This window comes from Maylandia zebra, linkage group LG15 (genome assembly GCF_041146795.1).
Source record: "Maylandia zebra isolate NMK-2024a linkage group LG15, Mzebra_GT3a, whole genome shotgun sequence".
Taxonomy (NCBI): domain Eukaryota; kingdom Metazoa; phylum Chordata; class Actinopteri; order Cichliformes; family Cichlidae; genus Maylandia; species Maylandia zebra.
This window is the reverse complement of record NC_135181.1, coordinates 36,675,839-36,700,657: the sequence shown is the minus strand read 5'-3', so window position 1 is coordinate 36,700,657 and position 24,819 is coordinate 36,675,839. Positions and strand designations below refer to the sequence as shown.

Here is a 24,819-nt window from a genome sequence, read left to right as displayed (position 1 = left end):
CAAGCACAACACACACACACACACACACACACACACACACACACACACACACACACACACACAAAGGCATTTGCAATTTCTCTCTAAAGCAGCCCCTCTAATACACACAGGCGCTCACTGTCCAACAGTCAATATTTTCTGAGGGATGGCCTCCCTTGAGAACTAGCAGGCAATCTGAAGGGACCCCTGCAATGAAAGGCCCTGTGATTGCATTCGACCGTAGCCCTTACAAAGATGTCGTACATCAAATGCCAACAGATAAAAAGCCATCCGCGAAGAGTTAATCAGCAGAGTAGCTTTCATGGCCATACTGCAATTTGTCTCAATATCATGAAAGAAGACAGGCTCTCATAAAAAGCACCGATATAAATAAATACATAGAGGCTACATATATAAGATTTTTTTAATCTCTAAAATCTGTATTGACCCAAAAATCCAGCACTGGCTGGGCTTAACTAAACCCATAGACGCATTTGTCTTTTATGTACCACTGAATGAGATGTTATCTCAGACTGCAACATGGCTTCAAGTAATGCTCTGCTTTTATCTTACCATTTGCCGATATTGCCTGACCTTGAGCGCGAGCCAGGTCTCTGTGTGGATAGATGCTTTTGTATGTCTGTTTTGTACACTTGTTTACTTCTGCAAGTGCTCCTATGCCTCACCTCACCACCACAAACCCCCAGTTGTTTGGGGAAGGGGTGGGGTGGGGGTGCTTAAACGTTTGGCTGGGGTTTGAGAGCCTGAACAATTTGCATCCTGAGTCACAGTGTGAATGGCTGCATAAGAGGCTGTCAGGCATTTTGCATACTTGCCACCTCATACCTGATAGGATACACTGATGTGATCCTTATAGAGTGTCATGCTAGATAGTGAAGGCAATCAAAATATTTGTTAACCCCTTGCTCTGACCCACTTGAACCAGCAACCACAACTAACCGTAACCCAATAAAAGATCAATGGAGGAATGAGCCACTGAACCTGCGTAAGAGGTTTGCCAAATACTCCAAAATGCACAGCGAGCCAGATGAAAATAGTGCTTGAATGCATGTTTCAGGGAGACTGAATTAAACTTGCTGTTACAGCATGCATTATGACACAATGATACACAGTAAAAATGTATTTTGGCTCATAAAATAAATTCTGGAACAATAATATGTTGCGTGAGGGTTTTGCTTATAAACTTTTTGGTTGAGGTTGGAAATAACCTCTTTTCCTTGCTATGTTATCCACATTCTAACCTTGTTTCAGATATATTTTGAAGGAGTCCATCCACCTTGTCACTAGACATGCTTCATTATGTTCAAGGCTGAAACATCCCAGGGGTAAAATTCTTCCGTACCTGGAAATCTAGACGGACGTTTGTCGGCTCTCAGGACACGTCGACCCAGGCTGTCACCACCAATTGTCTTAGTCTGCTTGACACAAGCATCTGTCAACATCCATTTGCCTATACAATGAAGGTAGTGCACAATTCTACTGTAAATATCAGACTCACGGGGTGGTGCACAACAATATGTTTGAAAGGAAGCCAAATACTCGCTCTGATTTGTAATTTCAAAGCCTGATTCATTGCACTTACACATAAACATGCACATCCTGTCACATATCGAGGAGTTACTGTGTCCTTGGGAAATCGAAGCTTCGTCAAGCTGTACATCAGACATCTGCTAAGCGCCTCATCATCAAAGTGCTGAGGTTTATTCCCTTGCGTTTCTGTGCCAAGAACAACTGGCAGGCGCCAAGAAACCTTCCACTCTGCCACCAAGGTTAGGTGAATGACAACACGGAGTTACTGACACACAAGACAAAGAAGGAGACAGCCATAGAGGGAAAGAAAACAGGAGAGGCACGCTGCAGTCACGTCTCTGTGTGGATTCTTTTCCTATTTCCTGTCTCTTTATTGAGGTACTGGAAAACTAAGAGCTTCCTGTTTGTTTTCACCTCTGTTTGCATTTTCTGTTTGCCTCTCAAAACAATCCAAAAAAAACCAAAAACAACAACAAACAAACAAAAAAACACCAAAATTAATTATGTTATGGTTTAGTCCCATCCCTTCTCCTTATTCCTTTCTCTCACTTCAGAATACAGGAGACCTAATGTTGATTTGGCATTATTATTCATCAGCTATCAAGGAGCAACGGGTGATTTAAGTGATCCACAGGAGGTGGCAAACGGGAGTCATGCTAGCCTGTATCTTCTCTTTAATTGTCAGCTTAGTGCTTCACTTATTTTATATTAGCTTCTTGTTCTAGCCTTGAAAACAGAACACAAAAGTAGTAAATGATAGGATAAAATGCATTTAAATGGCAACCTCCTAAAAAACAAAAAAAAAACAAAGCTATGATGCTGATACTACGTTATGAATAACATGAAGTACTTTGAAGTACATCGTATAAATGGGTAAGATAGATGGTGAACTCACCAATGTCCACATGAAATGGTCAGTGGAAAATTATTTTTCTGTAAATGATGTCAATTTATAATGAATTCAGTCTTTCTGCTCTAACACCAGTGAATATTTCCCAGCCATTTACTCTTCTTGGCAGTCAAAAATCATGTAACAGGGCTGACATTTGCACAGTCACTTTCCCACTCCAGTTTTAAGTCAGGGAGAACACATCTACAATGTATGGAATAAATACATGAGAAGCCACACATAAGTTTCAAGAGACGTATGGGCTGTAGGGTAAGCTAGGGACTCCCCAAGGGATCTCTGACCTGTCGATAGGCTACAGTCTCTCCCTTGGAATCTAGAGCGAGAGTCAAACCATCCATCAGGCCTCAATTCCGAGTACACGAGGCAGTGGGAAAAGAGAGAAACACGGGATGATTAATGTGCCTTCTGTGTGGTCAGTCTTTTTTCTTCAGCAACACGTACAACTAAGTTGTGTCTCGCACAAAAATGCGTTGCACACATAGCTTCCTACACAGGTGCTTGGACACAAGCAGAAACATGCACACATACACACATCACAAAAAGGCTATATTCTAGAGGATAGTACATGAAAAATGCCTGAGCTCAACTCTGTTCTTGGCTAACCTCCACGGTGAATGGAGGGGTATTGACTACAGCGAGACAGCTAGCCCTTATTTATAAATGCTCTTGCTGAGCCAACACAATGGCTGCACACAGCTAGAAAAAAAAAATCACCAAACCGTGGGATACCGTGGGATAACTCATCAACAGATAATGACCATATGTGATTGCTCCCACTGATTTACATGCAAAGTCTTGAGTGCTTGAAAAGATTGTTTAAGACTGCCATGACCTGGATGACTGACAATCTACACAGAGAAAAAAACACATGAAGGGCTTAATTTCAAAAGTGCTTATGTGGAACATGACTATCTGTAATTCAAGATGTGGTAATAGGATTTATTATTCAAAAGATGCTTATTTGGTGCTTTTTGTAACAGGCCAATAGGGCTCAAAGTCAAAAATTTAGTCCTGTTATGTAAAACTATTATGTTGCACTTCATTTTATATTCAAACTTCTCTCACAATCCCATTCCTTCAGCACGCTACACTCATGGGGGTCAGGTGCTTGTAAAATGAAGATCTTTCATAGCAGTCCTCTTCCAAGCTTTCTACTTTGCACAACCTAATGAACACAACGGGGATCTGTTCCATTGTGAAAGAACAGTGGAGGTCGGCCATTAAACGCGCCACACTCAAGTGGATTCATTTTTGTCTGGCCACAAAGGATGCTGTCGAGCTCATAAGCCACACATTAATATGACCACAGATCAATGGGACTGCGAGCAGTCTGAAGGTATTGTTAATGTATTGGCTGCATTTGTGAGGGTGTAGAGATGGATATGACGTTGTGCTGACTGGAATACCTCACACACTTTGGTAATGGTGCTGAGCAGTATGAAAGAACAGGACAAATCATTTGGATTATGGATTATTTAAAATTTAAATGAGTGATTGCTTAATTTTTGTACCTGCAGTCTATTAGCAGTATGAATTTTTTGTCTTTTTTATGTAGGAAAATCTCTGAAAGGTCTTGTTAAGGCTTCACTGACTATAAAACACAGGTTAGGTGTTTTATGCACGTCACTTAACCCCCAAACAAACATTAACTGCATAAATACTGAAGTGAGAGGCAGTCATTTATAACTGTCTTAAATTATATTGAATTTTCATTTGTGTAAAAGTAAATATTCATTATCTATATTGACATATTTATACATCATTATACATATAACGAGCTATAAGCACTTGTGTAATCAATTGACTAAGTCATAGGACTGGAAAACTTCTGCCTTTGCAGAAGTTTTCCACCTGATAATAACTTTTCTTTATTATCAGGTGTGTTTCCAGAATCACTAAAAACTGCTGTAATCAAACCTATACTGAAAAAGGACAATCTTGACAAGACACAAATGAACAACTACAGGCCGATCTCAAATCTCCCGTTTTTAAGTAAGATCATTGAAAAAGCAGTTTCTCAACAGCTCAGTTACTTCTTAAAACAGAATAATTGCTACGATGCCTTCCAGTCAGGTTTTAGACAGAACCACAGCACTGAAACCGCTCTGACCAAAGTGTTTAATGACATATGTCTGAATACAGACAGTGGAAAAATGTCAGTCCTAGTTTTACTGGATCTCAGTGCAGCATTTGATACAGTTGACCACAACATATTACTCAAACGACTGGAGAACTGGACAGGTCTTTCAGGAACTGTACTAAACTGGTTCAAAACATACGTAGAAAACAGGAAATACTTTGTATCAATAGGTAACTTCACATCTGAGCAGACAAGTATCACATGTGGAGTTCCCCAAGGTTCCATCTTGGGACCCCTTCTGTTTAACATCTACATGCTCCCACTGGCACAGATTATAAACAACAACAAAATAAACTATCACAGCTATGCAGATGACACACAAATATATATCACAATGTCACCAGGAGACCGAGGCCCTGTACAGGCTCTTGGTAAATGCATTGAGGAAATCAATGACTGGTTGTGCCACAATTTTCTCCAGCTAAACAAAAACAAAACTGAGGTAATAGTCTTTGGCGCCAAAGAAAAACGATTACAGGTCACCAGAGAACTTCAATCTATACATCTAAAAACCACAAACCAGGCGAGAAATTTGGGTGTAGTGATGGATGCAGACCTAAACTTAGAAAAACACATTAAGACAATAACAAAGTCAGCTTACTATCACCTCAAGAATATATCAAGGATAAAAGATCTGATGTCTCAACAGGACCTGGAAAAACTAGTCCATGCATTCATCTTTAGTAGGCTTGATTACTGTAACAGCATCTTTACAGGTCTACCTAAAAAATCAGTCAGACAACTACAGCTCATTCAGAACTCTGCTGCTCGAGTCCTCACTAAGACCAAAAAAGTGGACCACATCAGTCCAGCTCTGAGGTTCTTACACTGGCTGCCTGTCCGTCAGAGGATAGACTTTAAAGTTCTGATGCTGGCCTATAAAGCTCTGAATGGTTTAGGACCAAAATACATCAATGACCTCCTGACCCAGTATGAACCATCCAGATCCCTCAGGTCATCTGGATCCGGTCTTTTATCAGTTCCCAGAGTCAGAACCAGACACGGAGAAGCTGCATTCAGCTTTTATGCTCCTTATATCTGGAACAAACTCCCAGAAAGCCTCAGATCAGCTGAAACACTCAGTTTATTTAAATCCAGGTTGAAGACTCACCTGTTCTCAGCTGCATTTGAATAAAGCACCAAATCCACACTTTAAGCTTAAATTTCAAAACTTACATTTAACTACTGATTTTATCTACTGTTCTGATTTTATCTGTTTTGATTTTATATACTGTTTTGTTTGTTTGTTTGTTTGTTTGTTTGTTTGTTAATTAGTTAGTTAGGTTATTTGCTTGTTTTAATCAATTTTAAATCATGCTTTTTATTTGTTCTTGTTTCTAATGTCTCTGTAAAGCACTTTGAATCACCTTGTTGTTGAATTGTGCTATACAAATAAACTTGCCTTGCCTTGCCTTGCCTTGCCTTTGCGGGTTCATACAAATTGTTGAGACAACCTTGAATCAGTACAATGACATTTCAAGACTCATCATATGTTTAAACAAAACTATCAAAACAGGGTTTTTTGTGATTAATTCAAAGGACACATGCAAATTGTGCAAAGTCCTACTAAATGGAATATTTAATGACTTCCATTTGTTTCTAAGCTCTCGTTAGTTTTCCCGTATAGCAATTTCCAGAGATCATTTGTCAATCAAAGAGTGTGAGTGTGCATTTTTCCCCCTGAAATGTGTTTATTTTATTCCAGCACAGGGATTGTTATTTCAGACAGGCTGATGTTTTGGGGGCGTATTATGAACTGGTATTGAATTTGACATATCAGAACAAGTAATGGAAAAAAATCCAGTGGTACGCAGGTTGAAGTGGTTTTAGGATCGTTCTGTCTGTTACTCTGTCCCAGTCTGGGTGGGGCTCTGTTGGCCCCAGGCCCTGGACTATCAGTCAGGCTGATGTATAGGTCCACAGGGTACAAATGAAACCTGTCACAACAAGGGTAATGATGTCAGAGTCACTATAGCTCACTGCTAGAGAAGCAGCGGGAGGGAGATGAGGGGACAAGAGGATATGGGGAAAAGAAGAGGGTTGAGCAGAGAGAATGGAAGAAAGGAAGGAGAGAGTAAGCTGGGTGTGGGGAGGATGAAAGGTAAGGGACATAAAAAGGAGGAAAGGGAAAAAGGGCTGGGTAGAAAAGTTGTAATTGCAGTAGCCATATAGTTAGAATCGGAAAATAGCGGGGAGAGAGTACAATTAGAAAAAAGAATAAAAGAAGGTCAAGGCAAAGAAAAAAATAAGGTGAGATGTGAGGAAGGATCTGAACTGAAGGGAAGACGGAACAGAATAGGAAGTGTGGACAAAACAAGAAACAGAGTGATATATGGAATGACTGTGTGAAAGGGACATGTGAAATGACAGGAGGAGGTAAGTAAGGGAACAATAGCATGAAAAAAGGCGAGGGGAGAGGCGCAATTCAGTGTGCAATAATGGAAATGTTGGAGACTGAAACAAGACTGGGATCACATGTTAACATGAAACATTAACTTGCCTTTGTAATTCAGTATCTATTGATTCTGTTGTTCTGTCAAAACAAGACAAAAAAAAATAAAAATAAAAACCACACTTTGATGCCGAATCTCAGTTTAATCCATGTGTGTGAGTGTAGGATGGGGGAACAGGGTGTGCCAGTGTGGCATCAATGGAGGAATATGATTGCTGACATGACAAGTTTTTTTTGGTTTTTTTGAAGATGTGTACCCTCTCTGTCTTACTTGTTTTATCACACAATATCTCTGCATACCTCATCGTGGCCTAAGCCAGTCTCTGTCTCTCTTTGATTCCCTGTCCTCATCCTCCATTATCATTGACATCATCCTTTCCATTGCACTCTCTCCACCATTCTACATCCGCAACACATCCGCAACACATACTTACACATACACACAGATGCCCGCTCTCTGTCTTTGGCTCTTTGGCAATCTTCCTCCATCTCAAGATGTGGCCACTAATGGATTGAAAGTCTTAGGGAAGAAGCAACAGTCATTTAAAGATTAATGTCAGGTCCAGTATTCTGAAGGGCAGTCAGCCCAGCCTTTATGCGTGCGTCTGTTCCCAGTAAAGGACATGCGCATGTCATTTCTGTAAAGATGCCCTCTTCATTATCAACCATTAGGCAAAAAGGGAGGAAGAAAGAGAGGTTTAGCTGGCTGGCCCATACAAGCACATATCACAGCTTGTCACTTTCTTCTCAATACCAGCTACTACATGGCCATTAAAACCAAGGACTTTCATCAATTAACATAACTCACTCGTGGATAAGTATGAATAGGCTCTTCAGCGTCTTTGAAATACACCTCTTAGCTGCACCCAAAGTCTGCCTTAACCAGTGATTTAATCTTCTACAGAGATTCAAAGCTGCACTAGGTGTGTTTTTGAGTTCTTTTATCCACCTTCAACAGAATGAGGAGTATTCATGTTTTTAACTCTTGTGGATTTGTTCAGTTTGTCCACACAGTCTCAATTTAATGCACTGGGTACTCCGTTTGTGTCACTTTTTAATATACAGGTAGAGCTCTAGAATAGCATCTTTGTGGATAAGGAGGCATAAAAAATGAAAACAAGTCTGCTTTAGAGAGCAGTTGGGGTGGTAAAAGTATAAATTTGTTCACCCAGAGGACCGTTGCTTGTGTCTTGTCTTGGACTGCTAGTTTTAGACTTTTCAGTTTCAGCTGCTACTGGATTAGGTTTTAGAAACAACCCTGACTGATTCCTTTTGGGCAAAGATCCTGGTATTTGTTAAAATACAACCTTTTAGACTTTTGAGGGTAAAATACAATGTCACGTCCAGAGGTCCTGACCTAGTATGTGGTGAGCTGAAAAACAAAATGCTCTCATTTTCTTGGAGGTGACACCTCAGCAGTGAATGAGCATTTAAACAGGGAGAGACACACTGCTGTAACTAAAACATCTGAGAGGGATGGAATCTGTTATTTCAGCACTTTGAGGCCTGGACTAAAAAACTGAAATCACAAGCTGATCCAACTTGAATCATGACGTGGCCATAATGTTTATGACCCCCATGTACCTGCATGCACGCCTGAAAATGTCTGGGCATGCTCCTGGTAAGACAATAGATGGAGCGCTGGGTGATCTCCTCTCAGACCTGGATCAGGGCATCAATGAGCTATAGTGGCTTCAGATGCACCAATATGTCCCATGTACTACCTCGCCACGCCACATGAGGCCTCATTGTCCTGCTCCACAAGCAACCCAGTCCACACTGCCACAGCATAAGGTCTGATGATGGGTTTGAGGATTTTAGCCCAGTACACAACAGCACGTTGAGGTCTGTGTGACACTCTAAGGATATGCTGCATCGACCCACTGACTAACTGGCCATGCTGGATAATGTTGCAGGCATCTTAATGTTCGCCACGGTGTCTCCAGACACTTTCACATCTGTCACATGCACTCAGTGTGACCTACTGTCAAATATGAAGAGAACAGGGTGCCAATGGTGGACATGCCAGTTCTGATGTTCTCAGGCAAACTCCAATTGAGCTGCATTTAAAAAGACTGCTAGAGTTCAGTTTGTGGGGCCCTGGCAGGAATCATGCCTTCTTGCACAAAGGAGCAGATTCTGGTCTTGCTGATTGGTTAATGCCTTTAAATTGCCCTGCCCAGCTCTGTTCATGTAATGGCCCAATTCCTGGGATCATCTCAGTGTTATTTATCTCCATTCTGCCCTTATTCACAAACTGCAGCTCGTTCAAAACGCTGCTTCGCGTCTCTTAACCGAAACTGGTAGGTTTAAGTCTATTACTCCAGTTCTCTCCCATCTCCGATTTTAAAATCTTATTGCTCACTTTTAAAATCATAAATAACACCGGGCCCAGCTATCTTAAGGATCTCCTCAGCTTTTATACCCCCTAGGAGAGCGCTTAGATCAGCAGGCAGAATGCTCCTGGTGCGAACTAGTCAAGTCAAGTCAAGTCAAGTTTATTTATAGAGCACATTTAAAAACAACCAAGGCTGACCAAAGTGCTGTACAGTAAATACAGATAAAAATACAATAGAACACAATTTCGTAAAACACCTCGCTGATCAAAATAAAAAATAAATAAACAAATAAATTAAACCTTTCTAAAAGCCAATGAAAAGAGGTGAGTTTTAAGAGCAGTTTTAAAAGTTTCTAGGCTTTTGGAGAATCTGACGTGAGGAGGTAAACTGTTCCACAGTCTGGGTGCAGCCACAGCAAACGCCCTCTCTCCCTTTGTCTTTAATTTATACCTGGGAACATCTAAAAGCATCAGATCGGCTGACCTCAAAGATCTCCTGGGGCGATAAGTACTAAGGAGTTCTGACAGGTAAGAAGGTGCAGTGCCATTTAAAACCTTAAAAGCCAGCAGTAAGATTTTAAAATCAATCCTAAAAGCAACTGGGAGCCAGTGGAGAGAGAACTAGATCTCGCCTTAAGACCAGAGGTGACCGTGCATTCGCCTCTGTTGCACCCTACCTCTGGAATAATCTTCCTCAAGCTATCCGCGCATCTGATTCAATTCAATCTTTTAAATCTCGATTAAAAACGTATTTATTTAGCCTTGCCTTCCCTGCCTCCTAGACCCTGCATTTTTAGCTGTACTGTAACTTATATTTTTTGCTTTTATTAATGTTTTTATGTTTAAACCTTCAGCCTTTTGCCTCGTGCCTACTATGCCTGGTATCACTGGTTAGTTAAGTCTCCCACCTGTTAGTATATTCTATTTGTACTTATATTATTTTATTTACTTGTACTTATTATTGCTCTTATTTGGTTTCTGTGAAGCACTTTGGCATACACCTTGTTTTTAAATGTGCTATATAAATAAAATTCTATTGTATTGTATTGTATTGTATTTAGACTGTGCAGGTAGACACATCAAGCCATCTTCCCGTGGCACATATGGATGTGCCATTTAGGAAGAGCTGGACTACCTGTGCAACTTGAATAGGGTACCACCTCATGCCAGGAGGGGCGAGGACAGTAGCAAAAAGGACGGATGAGGAGAGAGCAATGGATTGTGGCCACCACCTGGCAAAACTATTCTCATTGTGAGGACTGTGCCTCTCCACTGCAAATATTCTCACTTTCATTTGCACCAAACAGGTGAACTGGACTCCTAATGGTTTATGCTGTCTGTTATACTGAGATGATGGAGAATTCCCGAAAGTTTTCTGAGCAGGACAAAACAAATATGCAGACAGAAGGAGTTTCCCACTCCATTAACCTGTACATCTTTAGCTTACAGGAGGAAGATATGGAGCCATGAGACAATCACTACAGAGTGAGTGTTTCTCACTTAACTTGTTTATAGAAAATGAAGCTTCGGTGTAAGCAGACAGCGCCATATTATTAGACGCAATATGAGACATAATATCTAGTAGGGCAAAACATTTTTTCATCATCATGACTTGCAGTAAATATAAGATTATAAACTGGCAGGATGGACTTGTGGTTGGACGTCTCATAACTGGCACATCACTTTTCATTTTTAGAACAGCCAAAACATCCTTGAGCAAGACACTGAACTCCTGGCTGCTCTCTCAGTTGAAATCCTTCTGAATAATAACAGCCAAGACAACAAAGCTCCGTTATGCTTCAAGGGCACGATGGCTTCAACAATGAATGTTGCAGCTTTTCAACCTGTAAGCCTTGATGAATTAAATATTTTCAGTTTAATATTTTGCAACTACAAAAAAAAACAACAACAGTGAGCATGATTTTTGCTTACCCATAATCCACAACTGAAATTATATTAAAAAGAAACACAAAACATATCATGCATACATATCACAGAGTGTGGAAAAACCTTAGCTTTACCTGATTTACTCCAAACAGAAAGGAAGATGATGGGTGGGAAGCAGCAGGGATGGACAAAATTCTCTCCTATAGTTATAGAGTATTGCACCAGAGTGCAGTTTCTCAGATTTGGACTTCAATATTAAATGTAGCAGTAACAGGAGAGGCATTTGGTGAATCCACGTTTTTAGTTAAATCAATAGCAGAGGAGTTTATTTATTTTTTCTCTCAAGCAACTTGTCATTCTGTTTCTTTCTGCAGTGGAAAACGAGGATTGGGTTATATATACATTTTCTAATATTGAAAAGCAAAATAATGTGCGGGACAGGCACCAAAAACAGACAAAGACAGAAGGTAAATAAATGAGTATAGGAGTGAATGCAAAACACAGTGACTTAAACAAACAGAGACAGGCACACACAAACACAAAGGCAAATATGTGTGTGTCACTACCTAAAGGACAAAGAAACACTAAGCACTGCCACTGAATCACACAAGATCTACACATACTCTATGTCCAAAAAGCAGCTTTTATTTAATGGAGTGACTGCCCCTCAAAGTATTTGTGCACCGCCTTCCTACAGAGAGACACTTTGAACATCTGTGGTGCGTGTTCCTGTGAAGCCAGGGAACGCAGCAGCCTGAGCTCCACTAAATATTTAATGGCCCTGTCTGATGGTCATAATCGCTTTTAAGAACAATAGATGAAAACAAAGGGCGGCTGTGAAAAAATGCGCCAGAGTTTGAAGGCCCACCTTGGAGTGACAGGACAAGCCGGTCTTAGGGAGGAGAGGGGCAAAAGGGAATACAGAATGAAAAAAAAGACAGACACTCAGAGCTATGAAAAATACATAACAGGTGACGATCAGTGTAAAAAGGGAATGGCATTTGACCCAGGAGTATAGAAAGTCCCATCACAGGCTACGCACGTAAGGGCTATTTTTGGAAGTGATCTACAGAAAGGAGCATACGAACTGCAGAAGAATAATACCAAATTAAGCTAGTTGACATCTATACAGGTTTTATCAATGCTTTTTTTTTGCATTATGCATATATTGTAAATATCTTGGGTGTGTGTAGGTTTTGCAGTAATTGCAATACAAGGATTGAATTGATGTGCACTTTTGAAGATCAGTTTGGATGGATAACTGCTCTCTGCTAATACAGACACATATACACATCTTGGTGTGGACCTGATCATAAACTCAAAAATATGTTGCTTGTAGGATTCCACAAAACCCATCTTTAAAAAAATTTGAAATATCACTGATTCGTCGTGACCCAAAGGTAGTTTCAATAACAAAGAACAGTTACTGTCTGTCCAGGAGGCAAGGATGATATTCAGCTGCTCACGAGTCCATCATGAAATGGATGAAAATACATAGTATTGAGAGATGGGCTGCTATCTTTACAGATCTAAGTGAAAATGGATTTCTTTCATTTTCCGGGCTGACTACACCGAACATTGGAAGAACGTACAGAAGTGTCAGTCAAACAAAACTCGTCATGCACTGAAAAGCAGCGGATGGAAGGAGAAAGTTTACCACTGGCAGGTGATGCCAGATGGAAATACAGACAGCTCAATCATGGAGGAAGAGCTGGAACCAAAGTCCTTGTAGAATGGTAAATGGCCTGCATTTGTATAGCGCTTTACACTACATTCAGTCATTCACACACTGGCAATGGCAAGCTACGTTGTAGCCACAGCTGCCCTGGGGCGCACTGACAGAGGTGAAGCTGCCGGACACTGGCGCCACTGGGCCCTCTGACCACCACCAGTAGGCAAACATGGGGTTAGTATCTTGCCCAAGGATACTTGGCATGCAGCCAGGAAGCAGCCTGGGATCAAACCACCGACCTTCTGATTAGTGGCTGACCTGCTCTGCCACCTGAGCTACAGCCACCACCAAGTGTCACAGCATGGCACACACCTTGCAAGTCCTCTGTGCACTTATTTGAGCCGATATTTTGACACATTATCTTGATTACAGCCCCCCTCCATGTTTACTGTCTACTGATTTAATATTACATCTGTGCTGGAACTAGCATAGATATCACCGCTACATGTGCCATTGTTTTGTTTTCCAAACCGAATCTATGCAGCCGAGCTGATACCCTCATTTCAAAATTTAAGAAGCAATTACATAAAGATTTCAAGTCAGAGCTGAGAACAGAGAGACAAGTTGAGTAGGCTGGTGTGAGGCAGGGAGATGTAAATAACCAGACAAGGAGGAAAGAAGAGGAGGGAAACAACACAGGCAATCAGTGGGGAACGTTGTGTTTCTGTGCTGAAGGAAGACAGGCACAGAAAGGAAGAGGCAGAGAGAAAGAAACAAAAAAATACAGATAAAAAGAAGGGAAAGCCTAAGAAGCAAAGACACAGAGAAGAGGAATGATGGACAAGGAACAAGGAAGGGGGGGAAAAAAAGTTGTGACATGAAACAGGAGCAGGCAGCCAGATAACTAGAGCTTTTTTCTTCATGTCAATTAAAACAGCACCTTACAAGGTACACAGGAGAAAGAGGAGAAGAAAGTGGATGTAGCTGAGCTGAGGTGACAAAGAGGTCAACATTTCAGCTCACCCCTGTCGTTCTCCTGTCTTTCTTTCAGGGTGCTTTAGAGCCCACATCCACTGGTGCTGCACTGAACTGCTTCTCCTTTGAAAACTGAATGCAGGGTAGCCTCTCCAGCTAACTCTCTGACTGTAAATGTGTGATCGTGGAGGACTGAAGGGAGATTGTGTGTGTGAGTATGTGGTGATGGCTGGTAGGTGGGGGTTTCCATCTCTGAGAAGATGAATCAAAGTGATGAACGGGACAGCTTTGAAAATTGGCAGTCCTATTTGGGGTTTTGTCAAAGGTCTGAATGATTTATTTGACAGGAAGTGATGACAAGGAGTATGCTCCATTTCCATGTTTCACATCCACATAAGCACAGCAAGCTAGGGGGTAATTTCAAGGAAATTTTGTGTACACGTTTTCCACGACGGCTCAAAGTAACAGAAAACGAAAGGCGCTGTGAGGACGGGGTTGAAAGCAGAAAAAAGGTCAAAACAGAGACTGAGGACAGAAAAGCAGGAGAGACAGGGGCAAGAAGTGGGAGAAAGCAGGGGCAAAGTGCGAGGGAGGCAGATGGAGAATAAGAAGCAGATAGGTTCACCTCTCATTAGCTCGCCTGCCACACACTACACCACAAAGCAATGCACCTCCCAAGGACATGAATTAAACACAGAGCCAACTACCTCAGAGAAAAGCAGCCCTGCCAGCACTTAGCCAAGCCTCATAAACAACAAGCTCGCATTTGTCACTTCCTCTTCACCCAACAAAACGACAGTAAATATAAATTACTTTTAAGTAGAGCTCATTCCTCGTCTCCCGCAGCATCCTGTTCTTGCTTCAGCAGCTGGTTTGAGCTAACAGTACAAACCGACGGACAACTCAAGCAGCAGATTGAGGCCTAAAGGTGATTGTCACAGGGGAAGCCAGCATAAAAGTCCCACTGACTGCATTCATCAGTTGTCATTTCTTCATTTTCTTACAAATACATTTAATTTCATCAACTTGGAAACAGGAAAATTGTGGGGTCATTTAGAAAATAAAAAAATAAAAAACTACAAAATGATCTAAAATGCAGGTAGACATGTGTAGCTAAACCAACTGAAATGTAATAGAATTAATTGATGAGAAGCCAGGAAAAATAGAATTACATCCAGATGGTTCAGTGCAGCATGCTGCATTACTGGGAGGGCAACAAAAGAATGAAAACTGCACTGGTTATTGCACTAAACGGGTTGCTTTGTAAGAATGTGTCACTACAGGTATCAATGAAACTTATTAGATTGCAACAGGGTTGTGCATTCCAGCTCAATATTACTGCAGGCTGAGTCACTTTCAGGTCTTTGACAGGAAGGTTCTATGCTGGCGCCCACACTGTGCAGTAGTGTTATACTGAAACACGGCCATAAGATTGTACAGTTGGTGTCTTTGGATCATTTCATTCACAAATGTTGCATAAGTGATCCAAATTCCTCCTGGATGTTGAATAGGACAGCCAATTTATTATTTCGAAGTAACAGCATGCTCACACAAATGTTTCTTGTACATTTTGATATATGAAAAGAAATAATCTCGATTTTTCTATGTGCATTCTTCTGAAATACGAGTCAAAGATCAGTCATGGTGTTGTGGTAGTGGTAGACAGAGAATGGCAGGTACCTTTGAAAGGCATCAGATAAAAGGTAAAGGTCTTACTTGTAACAGGGCTTACAAAAAACATATATATAATCTGAGTACACTAGTGTGCTTACATCCAAACCTTACGCCCTTGAATTCTTCAAGCCCCTTAGCATGACCCGAAGCTCCCCCAAAAGCTCTCCATCACCCCTCTGCCTCTTTCTCATTACATGCCTATTCCTCAGCAGCTGGAATGCACTCTGCTTCTCACCTCAACCTCTCTCAAAAAAGGAGAAGATCAAAAACGAGGCAGACTGCTCAAATTCCTGACGTGCCAACAATGCCAAGGTTCATACAGCCATCTGCAGATCTATCATCTTGCCTGTGTGCTGGACTGGAATCACAAAAAACACAAAGCACCATCAACCGGAGGGACCAATCAAACTCAAACATTTGTGTCCGAAATCTTTTACTAAACTTTGCTGTTCTTTAAACCTGAGAAAATAAGGAAACATTTTCTTCCCCCTGTGGAAGTCTTCATGCATTTCCGTTGCAATCATCGTAAACATCTCGTTAGCATTCACAGTTGTGCCAGAGACCTGCCATTAATGCCTGCTATTGAACATAGCCTCTGGAGAAAACATAGGTTTGTTAATCAAGCGGAGACAAAACAATTACTAGAATCCGATAATCAATGTCTGCGGACACACAATAAATTCTGGGTGGCTGCTTGGGAGGAGGAAGAGGGGTGGGAAATGGGATCCTACTAATTAAAGAGAAACTTGCTATCTTTAGTTAATAGCTACACCGCCACACCGTTTAGCAAATCTGATTAAGCAGTTTGACATAGCCTATGTAATAGCCACTACACAGTTCTTTTCCCCCCATTGCCACTGCATGTCTGCTCAATTAGTACTTCACTAACAGTTTAAATCATTTGAAGAAGTCCCTTCGCCTTTGTGTTGCCACTGAGAGTTTGTAATGTAGTACACTAATGACTTGATATAATCAAAAAATTAAATGCCAGCTATATTAGTCTAAGATTAATGTGGATTGCAGATCATTTAAGGACAGATGGCACAACTGTTCTTAATGAATTAATATGGTAGTTGTACCATGGCAGAAAATAGAAAAGTGTGAACATTTTGCTAAAATAGCTTCCATCCGTCCTCTTCTGGGCACCGGAGGGGTCGGGGCCTATCCCAGCTGTCACAGGGCAAGAGGCAGGGTTCGTTCCAGACAAGTCATCATTCTGTTGCAGGACTAATACATAAAGACAGGCTACTATTCACACATACAGGAAGTTTAGAATCAGTAATTAGCCTTAGCCTATGCCCCATGTCTTTAGACTGTGAGAGTACCAGGAGGGAATCCAGACAGACACAGAAAAAACATGCCAACTCGACACAGTGAAGCCCCAGGTTGAATATGAACCCAGGAGCTTTTTGTGATGCGACACTACCGCACCGTCCAATGTTCTAAATGCTAAAATAGCTTTTAGAGAAGCTATCAAGAGGTCACTAGGGTTAGAGACACTGTGAAGCAAAGATATACCATTGAAAACCTATTTTTATTCCCTGGCTTTTAACTCTGTAGGAAACTGACACCTTCTTATTTATTTTATTGTTTGTAATGATTTTATGGTATTTTTAATTTGGTTGTTGTTTTGATCTGTGTTGTTCAGCACTTTGGTCTGCCTGGTGTGTTCTTAAAGTGCTATACAAATAAACGATGATGATGATGATGATAAATCTGGATTTGGCAGAAGGCACTGGACGGAAAACCTAATAGGATGCTGGGAATTATAGGTGAGATAAATCTGTCTGGATTTCTGAGAGGCCTGTGGACAGCTAATTGCACAAAATACACTGTGCAGCAGGAAGTTTAGGATAAGTAGCCTGGTATGAAAAGAACTATCATACAACGTTAGATTAACCTTAGATGTATGACCAAATCACCCTGAAAAACCTGTGGTGACACGGTGAAAGTCACTTTGATTAAATAATCTTCCAAAAGATTTGAATAAACTTTTCATCAAAACACAACACTAAACGCAAGAATGCCATGGGTTTTTTACAACACAGCACAAAAGGTGACTGCAGCAGGAATAATGATCAACTGTACAGCCAGTCAAGCTGGCATGTCTCCACTTAGCACAATAGCAACCATAACTCTTCCATGATCAATAGATGTTCATGACTTGCTTTAAAGGTTCCATCCTCCACCTTCTTCCTATCCATCTATTCCTGCCTCATTTCCTGTCAACTCTTCTACCCTTTCTCATCTATAATTCTACCTCTGATGCTTCCTTACCCCATTCCTCCCCCTCCCTTCCTCCCCCTGTCTTTTCGTACCTACTTTTATTCCCTGCCCATTATTTTACTTTTAACTCTTGTTTGACTTTTATTTTGTGCTTTCCATCATCTGTACCAGTTTCTCCCACTACTACTCAGTATGTTCTGCCCCTCATTGCCCACCTCATCATTTCGTCCATATCCCTTTTTCATCTCCTTTCTTTAATTTCCTTACATATATATTTTTTTGCACCCACCCTTGCTTTTCCTCTATCCTCCATTTTCACCCATCGCTCCTCCTCCTTTGTCTTTTTAAAGGCTGTATTCTTAAACTTAACCCTGCAGACTTTTCTTCTTCTTTGTCTTTTCCTCTGTTTTCATCACCGGCACCTTGCCATTACTGCTTCTCTGTTCTTTCTTTTTTTTCTTCTCTCTGTCATCTCCTTCCTTCTCAAATTTGCAATTTTTTCACCTTCCCTCCATGTTTTCTTTTGTCCACCTTTTCTCCCCCTGTCCCTCATATCTCTCTCCAGCTGGTTCTCTTTTTCCATCTGCCATTTCTCCTCCTTCCAAATGTAGTGTCTCCCCTGCTCTCCAGCAATCTGCAGTTCACAGGTTTCCCAGGGCACATTGTTGCATCCCAACGGAAGCTTGCACAGCATTCTCCCATAAATAATTGAAGAGGCCCCACATGGCCAGGCACGCTCAGTCTAAATGGATTATTCTGGGAGAGATCAATGCCGGCCTGTGAGGGTTTTATTAGGGCCTCCAGATGAAATGTACAAGGCCACCACCAGTGCTATCCTCTCTCTGTCTTCATTCAGCCCTCCTATTGTGTGACATGCTCTCTATCTCCTTCCTCACCTCACAAGCATCTTCAGCCATCCACCTACTCCCGGTGATGACTACACCACGCCCCAAAGGTACCACAACCGGTGTGTTACATTACACCTCTGAATGAAACCTAAATGACTATCCACAAAAGGATATGAATCACTCATTCTTTGTCAATCCTTTGACTATAATGCTGGCGAGCAGTAAACAGGCGAGACAGTGTTTTATTATTCTTGCTGTTGTCACAATGCATCAGCCTCACTGACCCATACCAACATCAGCTTCCCCTCACTAGCTTGGCAGGAAGCATCCAGCGATACCCAGTGGTGTAGTTATGGGCAAGACAAGTGGGGAGGTGAAATGCTGCTGTGACCTTCAAGAGACACAGCCCCCGGGAGGAAAATTGTTTTCCCAAAGGACATTTACATGTATCCAGTGAGAGGTTTCCTAATTGTCTGATTTCCTGAAAACATCCTGCCAAGCTCACAGCCATCGATGTTTTGTAAGTTGTGTATCTGAGAATTTTTATTGGTTAAAAGAGACGAATAAAGCAACATTTCTGTTCATTTTTTACTTAGTTCTCAGGAAATCTCAGTTGTGCATTATATCCAATCCCATTACCTTTGTGAACCCCACACGAAAAATGAATGGACTAATTCCTTTTACAGGTGTTTACGTGAGTCAGCAATGAGCATGTAGCATCTTTAGAGTGCTTGGAGTGCAACTGGAGATATGACAAATGTTTTGAGAGACAGTGGTACGTTCAAGAGAAGAGCCCCCCACGAGCTTGGGTTTTCTAAGACTACAGATTACCACTGTAGTCATCTTTAACGACCTGTTTTAAAGTGTGATGCTTGACATACTGCTTTATTGATGTTGGTAGGGTGCTGGTGCAATGCCAGTTCTGTCATGATGCCTTTTGAGAACCACTCTATATTCCATCAGGTTTGAGAATCAGACGTCACTTAGCATTACAGGGAAAGCTGGGTAAGAAAATTGGACTTTTTCATATGACTGCATCTGTGAATGAGAGGGAATTATTGTGTTAGCCCCTTCCATGGCCACAGATATCAGTGGTATAAGTGATTTCAGCATTTTTTGGTGTCAACTTAGCTACAGCACCTGTGTTTGTTTTGTTGGAAATACATGAAACTATAGGTAATATAACACATCCATACCACAAAGGCGGTATATCTCATGATGATATATTTTGGCATAATTCTTACCAGTGAAATTAAACAGCATAATGAAACCATACTGAAGCAAAATGCAAAACTAGTACAACATACTTCCTCTTGTCACTATAATCTTTACACATTATTTGACTGGGTTTGTGACGTGAAAAGACCCTGCTTTACGAAGTAATCTGTTTGTTTGTTTTTTTTTAGATTAAGCCTAACACATTAGACAAGAAGGGGAAGGTCCAGAGGCTTTTAACCCCATCCCTCACAAGTGATTCCTTTCCTTACTTGGAATGAAGGATAACATTTCAATTATTCCAGGATCAGACAACATCTTCCTGCTTGACATGTTAGCTGTGCTGGGAAAATGCATACATATCAAAGCCATTAAAGTGTCAAGCCCAATGGTAGGCTCAAACCAGGTCAGAATGTTCATGGAAACGTTTTGAATACTGCATTTTGCCCCCATTCTGACAGTCAACTTTCTCTAAAGAGCTTATATCTCAGCTGTTTGAAATGACAAATTCAGAGGATGCAAGGACATTTCTTTCTTTGCTGTTAGAATATTCCAGAACTCATTAGCATATTTCAGGACCATATGCTTTCTGACAAGATTTACTGTACAATAGGGCACAGTTGAAACACAAGGCTGATTCCAAAATGCGCTGTCACATTATTCTATCCTTCCCAAGTTTTTCTTTAATAAGTTAATCACCTCTGGAGTGGCAGTCAGCAGTTGTTTGGTTCTAGATGTCAATCGTGTTTTACGCTATTAACGTGCATTTAAATTACTTTGGTTTATTTACAGAGATGCAGAGATGAAGGCGAATGGACACTGAAGCTGACATTTTGTTACCTAGAATTTCAAACTCTGCCACAGGCGGGGCAGGAGGGGGGGTGGGGGGGTGGGGAGGAGGAAAAAAACAGCCCATTGTTTATCTGGAGGTGACAACTAACAAGCACTCTCCTGGTAATTAGACTGCCTCAGTGCACATGGACGAAACGCTCCATGAAGGGTGCCTATGATTTAATATTTTCTTCTCTCTCTTTTCTTTCTGGTGTTACTTTACAGCATCTGAGTTTCCATAAATAGCTCTACCAGCCCTCCACATCCATTTTCATTTCACTTGCGTTAATAGCGTGACCAAAAATTTTGGTTTGGTGGCTTTTGATGAAACTGCAGAATATGGCTCATCTTGTAATAAAATCATATGTTTATGTGCGTGAGTCTGTAGGTGCTTGTCTGTCGCTCTACATATTTGCAAGTCCAGTGGTGATTTTTAACAGCCGTGGCCTCACTCGTGTGCCTGAAAGTATCTTGACTGTACAGCTGGCGACAGGCAAGTATATCTGAAGCATATTTCAGCAGGAGCAAACAACGGATGCTAACATGCCATCCTATTACATATTTCATGCATTCATAGAGCCTGAATATTAAGCTAACATACTCTTCTATTACAACATCTTTAATGCTCTGCACTCACTGGTCTCACTGGTTGTGTCAATGAGGGTTTCACCTTGCACCTCAGCCACCTGATCTTGAACAAGAGGAGTATCAAGACATCCAGCAACAATATCATTTGTTAAAGAACAGTCCTCACTGACTTTATCCAAATCTTTGATCCTTGATCTGTTAGAATGACCTCTTTTGCATGTCTAACATGGGTATTTGACTGCTCCATGAACACACATTGGATGCTGAAGAACTGCATAAAATGTGTTCTCCAATTAAGTATGAAAGGCTGTTCTTCCACAGGCCTGTCAGACAGGAAAGACTGTACTCTGCATTAGTGATCATTGGGTACCACTGCATCTTAATATTAAGAGGAGGACAGAAACATAGCGACACATCTTTCTAAAAGATGGATCTGAATTAGAAATTAGACTGAAATATTAAAATCATACAAATAATAGCCAAATGAATCCCAAGGGTGCTGTTCTGCCTAAAAAAAAGATGAGGGAATACAAATCTGTATGTGTGCATGTCTTGCTCTGTGTGCTAAGCTGCATCACATTATTTGTTTCATCATTACGAAATCAGCTCTGCATATTTCTAAATCTTCCTTGCAGAAATCAAACTTTTGACTGTTACTGGAAAAGAAATGTGCATAAAATGTGAAAAATGTAAAACTCAAGAGGCACGTGGTTTGTTGCTTGAATAAATGTGTGGTAGCATAAGTCAGAATATAATTTAGGAAGTATCGTGGGCTATTTTAAGTGGGGGGCGAGGGGTGCGTGCTTCTTCTTCTTCAGCCCACTGGTGGCTGTTAACCTGACTTGTTCTGATGTTTCTGGGCATTGTGTTTTGCCCGTGTGGAGGATGGGGCGAGGGGGCGGGAGTCACTCCAAATTTCTCATGTGACGGAGCATAACAGGGAATTGTAATACACAGCAACATCATAAATTTGATTACATTACATAGCACCGCGAGCCTGTGAGCCATTTCCAGGCACCATAAAAAAGCTATAACTAAGTTACCACTGGTACAGAGAAAAATGAATAAAGCCATTTTCTTTTAACAACCCGGGCGCGGGCGAGATATTGTTCTCTCCTCTGGCTTTAATGAGCTTTGCTGACCCGCGATGCGCTCATTGCGATCGAAACAAAGAGATGGAACAAGATGGGAAATGCACAACTTCGTGAAAATGATAGACTAAATTGTTTTGTGCCAAATATGGCAAAACCAAGCTCCAAATAAAAATATGCTATTAGAAAAAAAAAAAAATGCTGTTAGAAATAAGAAATCGCCTAAAAAGTCTATCCTTGCTCTCATGAATAATAAAAAGAATGAATCCGAATGATACATGATGTGTTTGCTTTGCTTTTATAAAAATATTAAACTATGAGAGGAATCATCCAAATCTTATAAAACTTAAAAAATGGTTACTCAGTTTGTAGTCCGTGTCCCGGTGACTGTTTATGTATATATATATATATATATATATATATATATATATATATATATATATATATATATATATATATATATATGTATATATATATGTATATATATATGTATATATATATATATATATATATATATATATATATATATATATGTGTGTGTGTGTGTGTGTGTGTGTGTGTGTGTGTGTGTGTGTGTGTGTGTAAAACCAGCTTTTTACATTTTTAGATATGTCTTCAGAGGCTAAACACAAGGTATTTTACGTCAAATGTCAACGGGAGCGACAGGATCTACAGACGGGAGCAAATTCCAATCGTTTCGGAGTTTCCAGCTTCAGCAAAGACGTTACTGGCAATTAGACAAAGTCAGTGTCATTGCTGTGCTGACTCCACCTCGGTGGCTCTGTGGAAAGCTCAAGCGACGCACCTCGAAACGAGCCCAAATACGTTCTACAAGCCAGAGGCAACGTGATGCGCAAAAGCAAAAGCCCGTCCAGGGGCGCAGACCAAACGCCGCTCTCAAAGTCCAACACTTACAGGTCACGCTTGAATACTGATCAAACAAGAGATCCACAGAGAGAAAGGGGAAAGAGATACAGGGGACAGAAATGATCGAAAATAACATTTTTACGGTCGATGCCTACGAGAAGAGCTGGATGTGTCCTGGTTTGTGGGCATGCCTATATAGCCGGATTCTAACGAAACGCCTGTCACGATTGACTTGGTCAATGAAACACCCCCCTGTGGAGATGCACTTGCTAGATGGAGAACCCCCTCCCACCACACACACACACACACACACACACACACACACACACACACACACACACACACACACACACACACACACACACACACACACACACACACACGCGGAGAGAGAGATACAGAAAGAGAGAGAAAGCGAGAGAGACACACCCCCGCCCGAAAAAAACGAATGATTAAGAAATATGGGAAATGTTCCAAAGAAGCTCTATGCTGCGTAAAGAGGAGTAAAAGAAGACCTTAAAGAAATCCTGCTTCGCCTTTCTGCTGCAGAACCACCCAGGCTTCTTTTTTCATTTTGTAATTAAGTGAGTGGGAGAGCAGAACAGAAAAGGGAAGCAGTGCCTGTTGCGACCGTCGTTCGTGAACGTATCCCCGTTATTTAAGCGGCAGATATGCTCTGCCACTATAGCAACACCTTTGCGAGGGCAGAGTCGAATCTCCCGCTGAGTCCGGGACTTTCGAGCATCTCGTTCCGTCGCTAAGCCCCGTTTCAACTTGAACGTGCTTTCTTGCAGTATTCTGAAACGCTTTCTTTGGAGACTTGCCTTATGCTCTGTGCAGGTGTTAAAACGACAGGACAGAAGAGGTCTGTGCGCTCCCAGACCCCATGCCTGATGCTCCCCCCCCTTTCTTTTACACACAGATAAAACCATGACATTAAAACCAAGGTCTAGTGGAAGAAAAGTAGCCAAACACTGTTCGGGAAAACAGGCTGAGAAGTCTGCCTACCTTTTGTCGGTGTCGGAGTTCCAGCTTTTATTTATTTTTTCTCTCTCTCTCTCACGCTCTCTCTCAGCTCATAAACCCATCACATCTTCATGTTTAAAACAAACAATAATCCCCGGGTTTGTGTTAAATATGTTCGTCCCCGCGGCAGGTCCAGTCAGGAACCGTACACGGGTTCCCCTGCCGGCTTAAGTAGTGATTTTAAAATCCACCCAAGAGCGCAGGATGCTCAGGACGCGCCTGGGTACGGCAGGAGGAGTCGTTCCCTCAGCAGCAGCCGCCGTGCGCACTTGGAGAAACCAGAGCTCTGTCCGTGCAGAGAAGCTGAGGGAATGATGTCATGCGTCCGGCCCTCCCTCTCCAGCCACCACTCAACTGAAGGCTCTCTCTGTCTTCTCTCCCCCCTCCTCTCATTGCCCCCTTCTTTTATAAAACTACTTTAACATTCTAACTTTATTATCATTACCTTTGTTGGTGTGTTTATTTAATTAATATTTTACTCATTAGCGACTATACATGAAAACTGCTCTAAAAAAGGAAAAATCTAAATTTTTACAATGACCTATTTTG

The 24,819-nt window shown here is 41.3% G+C and overlaps 1 protein-coding gene across 16 annotated transcripts in view; it reads right to left on the bottom strand.

Annotated features, from left to right (window-relative positions):
- ptprsa (protein tyrosine phosphatase receptor type Sa) overlaps positions 1-24,550 on the bottom strand; it is a 231,861-nt gene extending 207,311 nt beyond the window's left edge. For 11 of the 16 annotated variants that reach the window (XM_076874371.1, XM_004562015.3, XM_076874368.1 and 8 more), the window contains exon 1: positions 24,253-24,550. The gene's annotated coding sequence lies outside the window, so the exon portion shown is untranslated. The remainder of the gene's footprint in view (positions 1-24,252) is intronic. The other 5 variants (XM_004562022.3, XM_024799374.2, XM_076874370.1 and 2 more) reach the window with 1 other exon arrangement.
- Between the last annotated feature and the right edge of the window lie 269 nt (positions 24,551-24,819).